Source organism: Zootoca vivipara, chromosome 6, assembly GCF_963506605.1.
Source record: "Zootoca vivipara chromosome 6, rZooViv1.1, whole genome shotgun sequence".
In the NCBI taxonomy this organism is placed as follows: domain Eukaryota; kingdom Metazoa; phylum Chordata; class Lepidosauria; order Squamata; family Lacertidae; genus Zootoca; species Zootoca vivipara.
In genome coordinates, this window is record NC_083281.1 from 15,917,604 (window position 1) to 15,934,029 (window position 16,426).

The window sequence follows — 16,426 nt, forward strand, 5'->3', positions numbered from 1 at the left end:
CTTTCCATAGCTTATGTAAGTGCAAGACAGACACACCTTTTGCAAGGGTTTGGATTGCCGTCGTTAAAATCCACTTTTGTCTAGAGGCTGGGAGTTCCCCAGGTTACATTGCAACACCTGGATTAAAAGGGTTTGACCATGGCAGCATCTTCAGTGTGCTGATAGCATGTATGGAACATAATAAGTAGTTTTATACTGAATCAGACCACTGGGCAGACCTGATTTATTATTGACTATGCTAATTGGCCGTATCTCGCCAGGATTTGGGGCAGAGAGTCTCTCCTGACCCTATACTGGAGATGCTATTTGGACTTGAAGTGCTAAGATGCTATGAAGTGGACAAGGAAAGGACAAGGAAGTTGTAAAATTAAGATATCAGTTCCTCTGAGAGCCAGTGTGGTGTAGTGGTTAAGAGCGGTAGACTTGTAATCTGGTGAACCAGGTTCGCGTCTCCGCTCCTCCACATGCAGCTGCTGGGTGCATAGCTGCCAAGTTTTCCCTTTTCTCGCGAGGAAGCCTATTCAGCATAAGGGAAAATCCCTTAAATAAGGGATAACTTGGCAGCTATGGCTGGGTGACCCTGGGCTAGTCACACTTCTCAGAAGTCTCTCAGCCTCACTCCCCTCACAGAGTGTTTGTTGTGGGAGAGGAAGGGAAAGGAGAATGTTAGCTGCTTTGAGACGCCTTAGGGTAGTGATAAAGCGGGATATCAAATCCAAACTCCTCCTCCTTCTCCTCCTCCTCCTTCTTCTTCCATCCAGAAATATAGCACAGAACCAGGAACATAGGAAACCATGATCCCCCGCCCCCCAAATGGAGAATTGCCTCTGAACATGTGCAGATTGGCCTTTACATATCGCTTGAGTATCCACAGACAGTTTGGGGTGAGTTTCCTGTTCAGAGAGTTTGTCTTTTAGAAGGGGCTATGCCCTGGCTGCCCTCTTGTTAGAAACTGAACACCAACTAATGAGCAGTTGTGAGGGGCAACCTCTCACCTCCCAGAGAATGAGCTGTGTAGTCGAGAATCTCTTGCTCGCAACTGTGGGAGACATTGATTCCTATCATGACGACAGCCAGGTTGAACCGTCACCAACTGCAACTCAGAAGGAGAGCTTTCTGGATCAGGCCAGCGGCCCACCCAGCCCAGCATCCTGTTCTCACATTGGAGAAACCTGCAAGCAGGATCCGAGCACAAGAGCAACTCTCCCCTCCTGTGGCTTCCAGAAACTTTTCTCTAAACTACAAAGCCCCAAATGCTGCAATCTTTTCCCATAGGGGGGGAGTCGCTCCACCCCCTTTATCATCTTGTTTGCCCTTTGCTGAACCTTTTCCAACTCTGCGACACCCTTTCTGAGCTGAGGCAACCTGAACTGTTCGCAGTATTCCAAATGCGGTTGGAAACCTCTGGAGCAGGGGTTCCCAACAAAATTTTCTCGAGGACCCCTCATCGAGCCGCTATTGTGACAAGGACCCCCATTAATTCCTAATCCTAAAATTAAAAAGTGAGAGCCAAATTAAGAGTCTTTTTATATTTTATATTTATACGTTTTTTACAGTTCTTCCTCTTCATCTGTAGGCCTTTGTCGTTTTAACGAACCACTTTTAAACCAACGGTCCATTTTTAACTACGCAAACTGTAGCTTCCGCGAAAAACAACACTTTGTTTACAAACACTACTGTTTTGCAAAGAGGCAGCACGTGCCAGGGAGGAGGGAGGGGAATGGAGAAGACAGGGTACCTGCGCAGTAGCGCACAAATGAAGCCGACGCGCGCAAAGCATCTTGGGGAGGTGAGCGTTAGTAGAATGCGCGCGCTGCCTCTTTGCAAAACAGTAGTGTTTGTAAAGCGCCACCTAACGGCATACAGCAGAACTACTGCCTCTATCTAATTCTAGTTTTGCGCTAGACTCTGCTCATGCAGGAAGCGGCCAAAACAAAAAATCTGTTATCATACGAAATATATTTAATATATTTTTTATTCTAATAGCATCTTGCGGACCCCTCTGGCATAGCTCACGGACCCCTGGGGGTCCCCGGACCACCTGTTGGGAACCACTGCTCTGGAGGGATTGGGGAAGGCTGAGCTGACTCTTAACAAAAGGGGGGTGGTCAATCTGCCCTGCCAGGCTGAACCACTGCCTTTTGATCTCAGGGGAATAAGCCAAGATGTCACCTTCCTAGAGCCCCTCCCTGGCTTCTGGGGAGGTTTTAGCAGGTGTTTCCAGGGAAGGCTAATCTGCCCATCCCACACTAATAGCTTTGTATTGCTCCACCCAGCAAAGAACTGATACTGAGGCCAAGGCAGGGGATTTATGTAACCTGCAGGTGAAAAGGGAACGCCTATCCGTGCCAGCCTGACTGCTTCTTTTGCCTTATGATTATTGCACAGAAACGTGCCAGTCCTCTTCCTCCTCTCCCCTTAGCTAGGGCCTCCTGATCAGCTCCAGATGTGCTTTAAACAGCTGGCATTGAGGAAGAGCTTCCCTTTTTATTTTTACTGCTCATGGTTGTGGGCCTAACTTGTAAGATGATCCTTTGAGACTGGGATTGTCTAGGCCAGGCATGGCCAAACTCGGCCCTCCAGCTGTTTTGGGGCTACAACTCCCATCTTTCCTAGCTAACAGGACCAGTAGTCAGGGATGATGGGAATTGTAGTCTCCAAACAGCAGGAGGGCCAAGTTTGGCCATGCCTGGACTCTAGGCTGTCCCCCACCCCCATTATCATTTAAAGTGTAGTCTTAGCAAGAGTGCAGTGGAAACACCGATGAGTGCTTGAGGCTTCCTGCTCGCAACATCCCCTGTCTGCCTTTAATAATATTTGGAGTGGATTAAGACAGAACTTTGACAGCCTAGACTACAATTCCCATCCGCTTCAGCCAAGCACTGTGGACAGTATGGAAGTCTGAGAGGGTGGCTGCCTCCACATGCGATCTATGCATGACCCCATAAAAAGTGAGGTCTGCCCCCCTTCCCTCGTTTCCCCACTAACTAACCCCGATAGGTATGTTCTCCTTCCACTGAGAACCAGCTTCTGGAAACAGTAGGAGGAGAGAGTTGCGCTCGTGTGCATGCTCTTTTTGTGATTTACTGGCACAAGGAAACTGAGGAGTGGAAGACTGGACAGATAAACGAAAGGACTCATTCATGGAGTGCATAATCTGTGGAACTCCCTCCCACAGGAGGCAGTGGTGGCTGTCAATACGGATGGCTTTAAAAGAGGGTTAGTTAGTCAAATTTGTGGAGGATAATATGGATGGCTACTAGCCAAGATGCCTAATCTCTGCCTCCACAGGTGGAGAAGGCAGCAATGCTTCTGAGTACCAGATGTTGGAAACTGCAGGAGTTGCTCTCAGGCTCTGTTTATGGGTTTCCCATGATGGGAATCTGTTTGGCTACTTTGGGGACAGAACTCTGGGCTAGTTGGTCCACTGGCCTGATCCAGAAGGCCTCTTATATTCTTACTGGATACCGAAGACCTTTTTATTTCCAGCAGGCTTTTCTTTTAAAAACAAAAACAAAATTGCCTTTTATTATTCATTTTGTATATCTATTTCATTCATAACTCACTTCCTTCAAGGCATCTTGAAGTGATTTGCAATCTAGTAGAAATGTATGTTAAATCAATGGCACCCTACGCCCCTTTAAAATGTGGGGTGGGTTTTTTGGGGGGGCGTGTTGGGTTGTTGTTTTTATTTTGGTTTTATATTTTGATTTTGTTGTGTGAACCGCCCTGAGATCTCCGGGTATAGGGTGGTATATAAATTCAATAAATAAAAAATAAATGCTTAAAGTCAATTGGAAAACAAAGGGAAAACAGTTACGTAGAAAGCAACTACAACAACCCATTCCGCATTTATAAAAACTCCGTCTTTCAGTGCAGCCGCACCAACCTTTGGAACTCCCTGACTATTGACATCATTCAGCTGTCTTCGCTGTATTCCTTTTGGCGCCTGCAAAGAACCTTTTGGTTTTGAGAGCCTTATGTTGATGCATGTTTTAACCTGTTCTTAGCTGAATGTCAATTTGAATTTTTTGAACGTTTCAGTTCCCCCCTCCCCTTACTGATTATTTCATTGTTTCATCCTTTTCGTAAACTGCTTTAAGTTTCTTAAATCAAGCGGTTTATAAATTGTATGAAATAAAATAACTTCACTTTCAAATTCATCACGAATAGCACCAGGGGGTAACGGCCTCCACTTCAAAGTGTGGTTGGAAGGGAAAGCCTTCCACAAGCACTTAAAATGCAACAAAAGTAGAGACCCCTGCCTGGTATATAACAGCAGGGAGTTCCTAAGGGCAGATATCACTGCATTATTCTGGCATCATGCGGCTTAATACATTATAAGCCGCCCTGAGCGGTATGTTTACACTAGAAGGGTGGGATATAAACACTCTTAAACAAATGAAATAAGCTGAAATTAAAGGTTCCAGGGTGGCTATAAACCTGCAAGCCTGGATCTGCTCTGCCTTTGCTGTGATCCAGCAAGGCAACTCTCTTGTGTTCTCAACGGGCGTGAACCGAGAAGGAAACCGGTGGGCACCCTGCCAGGCTCATGCCAACAGGGCTGGGACAAAAGGATGGGAAACAGCGTCCAGATCCGGAACCGCAGTTCCTGGTCTGAGCTGCAGTGCCTCTTCCACTGGCTTTGTTCGTGCCCCTCATTTGGGTGGCAGTGGAAGGGGCAGGCCGGTCTTGGCTCCCAGATTGTTCTGACAGCCTTTTTCTTGAGGCATAAGGGGGAGAAACCCACGGGAGTAGCACCCAAAACCATTCATCAAATGCACTGAGCGCCATTCAGCACTTGCTGGTTCCTAGAAATCCAAAAGGAGCAGCAGTGTGGCAATGTAGTCGGAGAGGGTCTAAGGTCAGCATGAGCAGAGTAGAAGAATAAAAGGCAAATCGTCCCTAAATTAAGGTCCCTTTGTTACTGTTAATTGCCTGGGTGCATGAGGAATTCATTCCTCCAGGCAGCTGGCTACACTTCAGTCACAGAAGCCTGAGAGTAGGAACCTTGAGAGGCTGTTTGTATGTCCCCCTCTGTGCGAGAAACTTAGAACTGTTTGACCGTGGAACCTTAGAAGGCGGTGGACTCCATTGGGGGATTTTTAAGCAGAAGCTGGATGGCCATCGGTCAGGGGTTATTTTGTTGTGATTCTGCACTGCAGGGGTTGGACTAGATGACCCTTTGGGGTCCCTTCCAACATGACAATTGTATGATTCTGTTATTGCAGCCCTGGGCACATCTATGTAGGAGTAAGGCCCACTGAACTCAAGAGGTTTTTCTGCAGAGTAAACCTACACCGGCTCTTGATCCCACCCCAACCCCCAGGGGTAGCATAGTCTGGCTTTTAGACCTAGCTTAGCCTCAGGAGCTGATTTCAATGCCAAGGAAGATTCCTGGACTCTGAGAAGCAATAATAAAGGACAGAGTGCGACCCTGAGCACATGCAGAGTCCCTCGTTGCTGGCTGGAACTGTAGCCAGCTCCTTTCCCTCACACATCTCAGATTAGCCGGTAGGGCTCTCCCTGTTAGGCAGTGTAGCACAGGCAGGTTTGGGATCTAGCCCCTCTTGCGCATGTGCAGAGTGCATTTCCACACACACCCCAGACACTTGGCATGTGTTTCTTATTTCATAAAATTTACTCTTGATTGTAAAAAAGGCAACAACCTCGAAGCATTTACAAAAAATATAAAGCTATAATATTACCAATATGAAGAACTAATAACAATAATTTAAGACTTACAGAAAGTTAAAATAAGAATAGACTAAAAACAGATTAGAACTTGCATCAACTTTCTAAGAATCTGGCTAGGCTTGTCTAAACAAAAATGTTTTTAGCAGGTGCTGAAAAGTGTACCGCGAAGGTGCCTGTCAACAGGCAGGGAGTTCCAAAGTGCAGGATCGAGTTCTTACAAATGTGGAACCGGGATTATGTGGCCCCTGTCGCAGTGCCAATTCTCCCGCTCGAAGTGGTCAAGTGGGCATATATGGGATAAGGTGATCTCGCAGGTGAACTAGTCCCAAGTTGTTAAGGGCTATTTATTCACAAAGAGCAACACCTCGAACTTGACCTGATAGAAAATCAGCAACCAGTGCAGATCTCTGAACACAGGCATTACATGCTGACAAGGCGTCTCTCCTGGCAGCAATTGTGCTGCAGCATTCTGCACTGACTGCAGTTTCCGGAGGGAAGCCTCACAGAGAGCACCTTGCACTAATCCAGTCTTGAAGTAACTGGTGCATAAACACTACTCTGGCTATGCTTTCCCGGTCCAGGAATGGCTGTAGCTGCCGAACCAATTGCAGATGACTAACGATGTAAATCAGAGCTTTCCAAACTCTGTCGCAACACATTAGTGCATGGGAAGGCAAACTAAGGTCCGCGGGCTGGATCAGGCCCAATTGCCTTCTGGATCCGGCCTGCTGACAGTCTGGGAATTGCCGCGCGGATCACCAGTGCGTGTGCATTCTTTCCCTCACACGGCGGCGCCTCCGCCTCCTCCCTCCCTCCTCCTGACTTCTCCCCGCCCTGCCTAGAGGAGGAAGGGGGCTGCAATTTGTTGGTGCCAGCAGCAGCAGCGCTCAAGCGGCCACCACTTTTAGCAGCCCCTCTCCAGAGCCCTTTCACGTGCCTCTCATCGCCCCTACGCCACCGCCAGCCCCTGCCGCTCGCAAGACACAGGTAAGCAGCCACGAGGGCTTGTGGTGCTCTGGCATCATTCCCCCCTCCCTGCAAAAAAATATAGTCTGGCCCCCCCACAAGATCTGAGGGACAGTGGACCAGCCCCCTGCTGTAAAAGTTTGCTGACCCCTGCATTAGTGTGTCGGCTGCAGTGTGTAGATGCGTTCCTCGATATGTGTCCGTATCTCTCATAAGGGGTTAGTTTAACCTCGGGTTTGCTAGTGAAACTGAATTACTGTGTCGCGAAATGATGCATGTCTAAAAAAGCGTGTCACCAACATGAAAAGTTTGGAAAGTTCTGATGATGTAAAGATTAAGCAATACTGAATTCCCTGTTGCGAGGAATGTCTCTTGCTCCAGTTTGCGCTGGGCGTGAGAGGAGTTTGTCCTTAGAGGCAAGGAACCTCCTGACTCTGTCGGCTGTTTGCATTCCTCTGGGTAAGGCTCATAACCACAACGCAAAAGGCTTTCTTGCCGCTGCCACAAACTGATCTTCCCGGGGGCAGTGACCGGCAGGCGAGACACAAATAATGACAAGGTGGAGCCTGGCCTGGCCATTTCTGCCTGGGTACCAAATATAGACCCCGCCAGCCTGCCCCACCAGCAATCAGACAAGACCCTGGCGAGGCTTGGCTATTCTGAGTAGCTGGTTTTCACCCCCTGCCTTGCCCCACTGTGCTACCCTCTGTCTGCCTGCCCACGACTGCTGCCATCTCATTGCTGTCTGATCCCCACCCCCCACCCAAGCTGAGGGACGGTGACTAGACAGAAGGGCTGCCCCCTCTTTCCAACAAAGTGCCTTCCTCCCATGGGGAAGCCGAAATGAGGAAGGGCCACCATAGCTCCGTGGCCCCTACTTCGCATGCTGAATGCCCCGGGTTCAAGCCCCAGTGGCAACTCCAGGCACAGCTGCAAATTTAGGGGTTCTGGATCACTCAGTTGGGAAGCAAATATGGTCTGTGGTTCATCACTAGCACAGCAGTACAAGGCAGGACAGGACTACTACTATATGATTGCCATCTTCAAATATCTGAAGGGCTGTCACATGGAAGATGGAGCAAGCTGGTTTTCTGCTGCTCTGGAGGGTAGGACCCAAAGTAGTGTCTTCAAACGGCAAGAAACTAGATCCCAACTAAACCTTAGGAAGGATGTTCTGAGGGTGAGAGTTCTTTGGTGGTGGAACAGACTCCGTCGGAAGGAGGTGGGCATAGCCAGCCAGAGAGGGGTGTTTGTTTGTTTGTTTGTTTGGTTTGGTTGTTTGTTTGTTTTGCAATAGGGCCTATGAAAAGTGCATGTTGGAGCAGCAGAAAAATCTGAGGGTTTCAAAATGCAAAATATCGTTGTGACGCTGACACACCACTGCTCTGCAATTTTCACAGATCCAGTTATCAGCCGTAACTTCTCGGTCACAGCTTCCAGACAGCCATGGATCCCAGAACCTATCTTGAGATATCAGCCAGTAAAGCACACACACAGGGATTTAGTATTATGCTCCTCCCCGCAGTACAGCCTTCCCATCTCAAGCCCCACACTGCAGTCACCATCCCTTTGGGTGAGAGCCAGCTTTAACCTGGCACATTCGACTATTGCCAGGTAGGGCGCTAGTGAAGCTGCAGGGATCTGTTCTCTACTCAGGATAGGCTGAATATACTGACAATAAACTTAACAAATAAATCCTGCATTTCCATTTGCTGGATGTTGCTGCTTTTTTAAAAACCCCGTTTGAACTTTTGACCTAAAATCCATGCCCCAAGTGCCTGCTCTGCTTGGTGTGTCTCAGGACTCATGGCAATGGAGCATGCTGAGGGGCAGGGCTTGAAATATTGGCGCTCTGAACCACTCACCACTTGCTCAGCTGATCCTGACCTAGTTTTGGAGAAGACTTTTTGAACACTGCTTAGGGTGGTCAGCTACATTTTGCTGGTGACTGCGAGGTTGTGATGTATATACAGGAACATATACTGAGTCCATTGGTCCATCTAGCTCAGTATTGTCTACATTGACTGGCAGCAGCTCTCCACTGCGTCTGGAGATGATGTTGGGGATTGAACCTGAGACCTAGTTCTGCATGCCACTCAGGTGTTCTGCCACTGAGAGCTACAACCCTTCCCCAAATGCACCTATATGTATGGATTACATCCGTGCTTAGTTAAATTTTTCACCCTTTCCTTTACGAGGGACCCATTGCTGGCCTCCGCCATGGATTCATTCTGCAGCCCACATCTTTTTTTTTCCAGGGCAGGTGGCATGTTCTGTACCTGGGACCTACCTTGCAGGGCTGTTGTGAGAGAGCAAAATGCATTGGTGGTTCTGCCGCATTTTGCACACTAAGAGGGGCACAGTAACTGTATCAACCCCTCTGCATCTTTTCTGGAATGTACCCCTGGGAGGTTCATATGGTGTTGTCATTATAACTTTAGGCGCCAGGTGAAAATGTTCCTCTTCAACCAGGCCTTGGGCTGATTATATCCAATGCCCTTTTAACTATGTAGGGGTGGGCCGAGGGGGTAATTGGTTTGTTCTTGTTTTTATTACCGGTATGTATTTTGTGGGTTTTTTTATCTTGTTTTTTTATGTTGTGAACTACACTTTCACCTACGGCTGGAGGGCAGTATATTATTATTATTATTATTATTATTATTATTATCATTATTATTATTATTAATCTTTATCATCATCTAGTCTAGTGGTTCCGAAAGGGGTGGCACGGCCCCCTGGGGGGTGGGATTACCAGGGGGGCCCCTAAGAGGCAAGGAGGAAGCAAAGGGGTGCTGAAGGTATAAACGGCTGCCAGACTCTGAAAAGCTGGTATCCCTGTGACAAAAGTCCATCCCTTTTGTTAATTAAACTAGTTTTAATTGGGTTTTGAATCAATGTGCAATTAATTGTCACTGTTTTTAATTGTATGGTCTTCCATAGGGGATCATGCAAATCGCTATTCTGATCAATGCTTTTTATTGGGGGGGGGCACTGGGGTGGATGAGTTTATGGAACCGAAGGGGGCAGTGGCTCCCCCAGATTTGGGGGAAAATTGCTCTCGAAGTTTCCTTCCACTGCACCCCTATAGAAAGCGGGGTGGGTGGGTGACAAACCCAGGCCTCCTGTTCTCTGGATCTACTCCCCCCGCCCCTTTTCCTCGGAGATATATTTTGCTTAGTCATAAATAGCTGCCTTCCCTTAGCAGAGAGGGAGGCCTTACTCAACACCCCCATAACGTGGAGGGGCCATTTCAACCCAGCAAAGCCTATTTCTGTGTTTTGCTGCTGAATCACCTTCCTTATGATGCACGAAGCGAAATAGGAAGGAGCAGGGCTCGCGCCACTTTTGAGGGGTGAAGCCTAGTTAGGAAACCTCAGCTCTTCAGACAGATCCAGAGAGGCGGTCAGCAGTGATTCAGATCCAGGATCCGGGGGGATGGATCGGATCGGCTGGACAGGGAGACGGACACCGCCAGAGACATTTCTGGCTGTCTGGCTGGGGAGGGAGGGAGGGAGGTAGATCCTCCGACGTGTCTGACACAGCACTTTGATGTCACCGGCCAAGAACGCTGCAGCCATTCCAGGGCTCTGAGTCACGGTTTGGGGGCCGAGCCTGCAATTGGGCGCTTTCGCCTGCTGCTGACACATGCGCCTCGCCATTGCTCCGTTCGTTCGTTGGTTCGTTCATTCATTCATTCATCCGTCCAGCTGTTAAGGCTATGTTGTAACCCAATGAGGAAAGCAGGAGAAATGAGAAACGGTTTTTTTTCAAGGCGTGCATTTATTTCTCAACAGGGGAAGCAGGGGTTAATTGGGGTCAGGGTGGTGGGAAGCAGCACTGCCCGCGGTTTCTATCTCTAGGCAGTGAGGTGCAATGGTCAGAGCAAGAGAGCCACACGTGGCCAGCAGCTTTCTTCTTTCCTAAAGATTTTAAAATTGGGTTTACCTTCCAGCTCTACAGTACTATGATACTATTTTCGTAACTTATATCAGACCAGTTCTTATGACAACATAACTACATTGGTATCGTCTGAAATATTCAGTAACATTATGAGGCCAGGTATTATGAGAAAGGAGCAGATTGCCATACCCCCCATCCACCCTGAGGATGAAAATGGGGTGGGAATGTTTGTTTTTATGGGGTGTACTGGGAGAGGGTGCTTGGAGCTAAGGCGCCTGGGTTCTGTTCTTTGAGAAGCTGCAAGAGCATCTCCTGGGAGCTGAGGTCCCTTTGGCACCCACCCCAATAAAATATTTGAGGACCCCCCCCATTCGATGGGCATTGCCATTCAAGTGGTGTTTGTGTGCACCATGTCTTGTGATCAGTTATGTAGGGTGGGGCTTACCTGTCCCCTACCCCACCCCAAATGTTTAATTCAAGTTGGCACCCCTGTGCAAGAGGAAATGTGGGCTGAGACTTTCAGGAGGCAGGTTGCCTGGGCCCTACCCTCCTCTCTCTGAATCCCCCCCCCTCCTCAGGTTCTAGCTCTTGGAAGAATTTGGTATCAGTTGCCAGCGAGGAACAACAGAAGGGGCAATTGACTTAGAATCATAGAGTTGGAAGGGACCCAAGGGTCATCTAGACCAACCCTCTGCAATGCAGGAATCTCAGCTAAAGCACATTGACTCCTGCTTTGCTGGCTTCCCATTGGGGCATCTATCTGGACAGCAGGGGTAGCAGGGGGCTGGATTAGATGGACCTCTGATCAGGATCTGGGCTTCCTTAAGTCTTCTCTGGGTTTTCTTTCTCTGGCTGCCAGGGTGAAAGGGGATCTTCATGACCAAAGGGACCTTATTTAGCGGGACAGGCTTGTGAACATCACCCTCAGAGATCAAGCTGTAACTTGTGAAACTTAAGCCACCCGTTAGACCTAGAATAGTGGCCCTAGGAAAGAGTGCCTCTAAGCATGGCCTGAGTGCTCTTCTCCTCATCACATGAGCAGGCACATGCATACACAAACTCTCTCATCCTATTCATTAAGATCTGTGTGAGGTTCTCTACTTTTCCTCATGGTTAAATGAGGGGAGGCACCCCACCCCTCACAGAATGCCAGAAGAAAATTTCCCTTGCACACATTTTGTTTTCATTGCGTTTTTAATGAAGCATTTAAAAACTAACTGGCAGCGGGAATTCTTCAGAGGCAAGTTCCTGCCTGTGAGCTTACAACCGAAAAAAAAAATCTGCATTTCAAAGGGCAAAGAGTTTAAACAAACAAACAACAATAATAAAAAGCCTCAGTGCAATACTTTGCATGTTTACTCAGAAAGAAGTCCCAGAGTTATATCCCTGGCAAGGTACGTTTGGGAACGCAGACTTAAGATGTGCTTTTGAAAGCAAAGGCATTAACTCAAATTAGTGATGCTCCAATTGTGGCAACGCCCTTGCTGCTTGGCTCTGGTCCAAAATTAAAGGAAGGCAGCCTTCACCCACCTGGTGTGCCATCCAGGTGTTGGAGACTACAATTCCCATCAGCCCCAACCAGCGCCGAATTAAGGAATGGGCTCCCAGCCTTGAAATGTCCGGAGCGAGACAAAGGCCTTTCGGGGAATCAGGATGCCTTGTGCCCCTTCACCTCTCAGTTTAGAAAAGAAACAATTTGATAAAGGAGAGATACCCTTTTGGACTGCTCAGAAGAAGGGCAGCCAATGTGGTGCTCTCCACATGTTGGCAACTTTGTTGTTGTTTAGTCGTTTAATCGTGTCCGACTCTTTGTGACCCCATGGACCATAGCACGCCAGGCACTCCTGTCTTCCACTGCCTCCCGCAGTTTGGTCAAACTCATGTCCGTAGCTTCGAGAACACTGTCCAACCATCTCGTCCTCTGTCGTACCCTTCTCCTAGTGCCCTCAATCTTTTCCAACATCAGGGTCTTTTCCAAGGATCCTTCTCTTCTCATGAGGTGGCCAAAGTATTGGAGCCTCAGCTTCACGATCTGTCCTTCCAGTGAGCACTCAGGGCTGATTTCCTTAAGAATTGATAGGTTTGATCTTCTTGCAGTCCATGGGACTCTCAAAAGTCTCCTCCAGCACCATAATTCAAAAGCATCAATTCTTCGGCGATCAGCCTTCTTTATGGTCCAGCTCTCACTTCCATACATCACTACTGGGACAACCATAGCTTTAACTATACGGACCTTTGTAGGCAAGGTGATATCTCTGCTTTTTAAGATGCTGTCTAGGTTTGTCATTGCTTTTCTCCCAAGAAGCAGGCGTCTTTTAATTTCGTGACTGCTGTCACCATCTGCAGTGATCAAGGAGCCCAAGAAAGTAAAATCTCTCACTGCCTCCATTTCTTCCCCTTCTATTTGCCAGGAGGTGATGGGACCAGTGGCCATTGGGTTTTTTGATGTTGAGCTGCAGACCATATTTTGCGCTCTCCTCTTGATCCCCTTCATGGATCAATGCCTTGTCGTGGCGAAGGGGCTTGAATAACTCAGAGAAGCTATGAGCTATGCCATGCAGGGCCACCCAAGATGGACAGGTCATAGTGGAGAGTTTTGACTAAACGTGATCCACCTGGAGAAGGAACCGGCAAGCCACTCCAGTATCCCTGCCAAGAAAACTCCATGGACAAAGACAACAGGCATGTTGGCAACTAAGGCGCCCATAACCTCTGGATTTAGGCCATGCAGGCTGTGTCTGCAGCATCGTGAGGGCACCACCACCACGTTGGCTGCCCCTGGCCTAAAACTTTGTGTGCATGTTTCTTCCCCTCTCTCCTGCACTCCAGCAGGGCTGCTGGTGTGAGAAATGTGCAGGATTTCGACCACCAGCTCTGTTGGCTGCACACTGTGTCTCGGGTTCCCCTTCCTTCCTTCCTCAGCTGATAAAAACACACATGTCCTGGACTGCGGCTGGTCACGTGAGCTGGAAGGAAAAGGCTGGGCAGAGGGAGAGGGGGGTGTTTGTGGTGGGGCAGGGAGGAATTGGCTCGCCCTGTGGAAATAATAATCATACCAGCAATAAGAGACCCGTGAGGACGGATTGGAGTTCTTGGAGCAGAACCTAGCTGCTGTGGAGACCTTGGGGGGGGGGGACACTGAGGATGGAACGTCTGGAAGAAGCAGCGTACAGTATGTGTTAAAAAGGCCGTGTGCATCTGTGAAATCCACCAAGCAGAGTCTGAAGGTGAACGGCTCTCCTCCAGTCTCCCCCAGCAGCTGGCATTTGAAGATATACTGCCCCTGAACGTGGATGCTCGTTTTGCTACTGTGTCTCCTCCTCCAAAGCACGGACTAAGGAGTAAAGCCTACACAAATCCTGAGGCCGTTGGACGCCGTTTATATATCTCCTCCCAGCGACTCCTGCAGCCAAACGTCTTGCTCTGCTTTTCTTTGGACCGCATCAGTGAGGTTGTCGTCTGGGCAGCCCAGGACCTCCAGACACATTGCCCAGGTTTGCGCCCCAGAAGGTCACTTTGGTGTTGCAAAAACAACGCAGGAGGCAGCAGTTACAAATTACCAGTGTCTCCTGCCACAGCAGACGCTGTGATTCTCCAGTGGTTTTACTTACTCTCAGGTGCACTTCATTCCCTCTCTAAACAGACAGGTGACAACAACAACTTGAATGTTTCCAATTCTCTTTTAGCAGGACCTAGCCTTTTCTGGGTCACAGCAAGGGGCCAGCTAGTCCATAACCCTCCCACCACCACCAGAAAAAACAACAACAACCCAAAACAAACCCACACCACACACACCCATACCATCGCCTTCTTCTGGTTCGGGCCTATCTGATGTAGGGTGCATCAGAGGTGGCGGGGTGGGGGGTCTCAAGACCCTAGGGCAGGCAGAATGGTTGATAGGAGGGGGAAACAGGTGGGGGCGGTAGAGGGGGGCAGGAAGAGAGAGAGGAATCTACCATGCAGAAGAGATTTCTGGACCAGGGATGGAGAGGGCCCTGTAGCCCCTCCAAGTGCTGCTCCCGCCTCCCCAGACCAGTGCCCAGGTTGGCTGGTGGGTCCTGCAAGTCCAGTTACATACCTGGCAGGCCCTGGCTAGGCCTAGTGGGCAAGGAAGCCCCCCCCCCAGGATGGCCAAACAGAGATCACCCATCATAGTTGAGACTGGAAGAGGCAGAAGCGATGGAAGCCAGGGGCCAGGGGCAGGTAGGAGGCTGCAGGTGAGTCTAGGGAGGGATAAGATGTGGTGGGGGCCAGGAGGAGGAGAGAAGCAGGGGATACAGGGAAGGCTGATAAGCAGAGTGTAGCTGGGGGCACAAGGACGGGCAAAGCATCATTCCAGTTGCATCCTACATGTTAAGCTCTCTGAAAAGAGCAGTGGGCTCCAGGAATAGAAGGGGAGTGTGTGTGGGGGGAGAGCTCCTTGTTTGGGGTGAAGGGCGTTTGTCCCCCACCTATGGTGCCGTCCATGTCAGGAGGGGCGAGTAGGCAAGCGGGGGAGGGGCTCAGTCTTTGTGGGGGCGGGCGGGGGCTGGATTTGGAGCAGAAGGCGCGGGAGACCCAGCGCAGGCAGGAAGCGATGCGCAAAGGGATCTTCTGGGCTGGGAGATGGGAGGAACCCCAAAAGGACCGAGGACCGGCTGAAGGCAGACAGAGTCCCAGGGAAGGAAAAGGAACGAGGAGGAAGCCCGTGCGAGCAGGCGGGCTACGGGAGCACAGCACCCCTGCCTCGGGGGCTTTCATAGAATGGTTGATTTGGAAGGGAAGGGATCCCCAGGGTCATCCAGTCTAACCCCCACCTCCCCCAATCCCCTGCAAGGCAGGAACCACAACTAAACCTTTTGCCTCTCCCTTCCGATCCTCTCCATGTTCCAGAGTTGGAAGGGACCCCCAAAGGTCATCCAGTCCAACCCCATCCCTGCAGTGCCGGAACCGCAGCTAAGCCCTTTCCCTTCCTTCCCTTCTTTCTCCGCCGGTCCCATCCAGCTCCGGCGTCCCGGCTCGGCTCGGCTCGGCGATCCTCTCCTAGCTGTGCGAGCACCCGGCCGCCCCACGTGGCTGGCATCCCGGCCGAGAACAAACAACCCGCCCGTCTCCCTGGCAACGGCGTTCCATTCCTCGCGCGCGTCATCACGCCGGCCGTTCGGGGCTTTGTTGACGTTGCCCGGCAACGGCGCCGCTGCCTTGGCGACGGCGGGGCAGGCGGGGCGGGGCTTCCCGAGGGCAGCGCCAACGGGAGAAGCAAACCCTCCGGAGGCGGAGCCGGTCGGCTGCGGTTCGCTCTTTCTTTTTCTTTTTCTCTCTCTCTCTCTCCGCCCGCACCCCCGATTGAAAGGAAGTGGGGCTCACGGTGGATTTGTAGTAGAGCCTCCGCCCCACTGCTTGTTAAACGAATGCCAGGGAGGGTTTTGTGTATCAGGTGAGAAAGAGGAGGCGGAGGAGGGGAATGTTTGTTTACTAGTAGTTCGGAGTATGACAAAGGGAGACCCCTGTGGGGGCGGCATGTGGGGTGAAATGTGTGGGAGGGAACGGGGCCCCCTGTCGATCTGGGTGGGGGTGACAGCTGGTCAACGTAGAAGGACTCCCCGCGCCCTTCTGCCAAAATACTGTACTACTGATGTTAATTCACTGAGAAAGAAAATACCGTGGCCCCCCTTTGATCAATGGGATAGAAGTCATGAACCCCCCCCCCCCGCAACCTAGGAATGTTGTTGTTGTTTAGTCGTTCAGTCGTGTCCGACTGACCCCATGGACCAGAGCACGCCAGGCACTCCTGTCTTCCGCTGCCTCCCGCAGTTTGGTCAGACTCATGAACCTAGAAATAGTTTGCTTTTAGACGCAGATTGTGTACGGATAAATCCAGTGA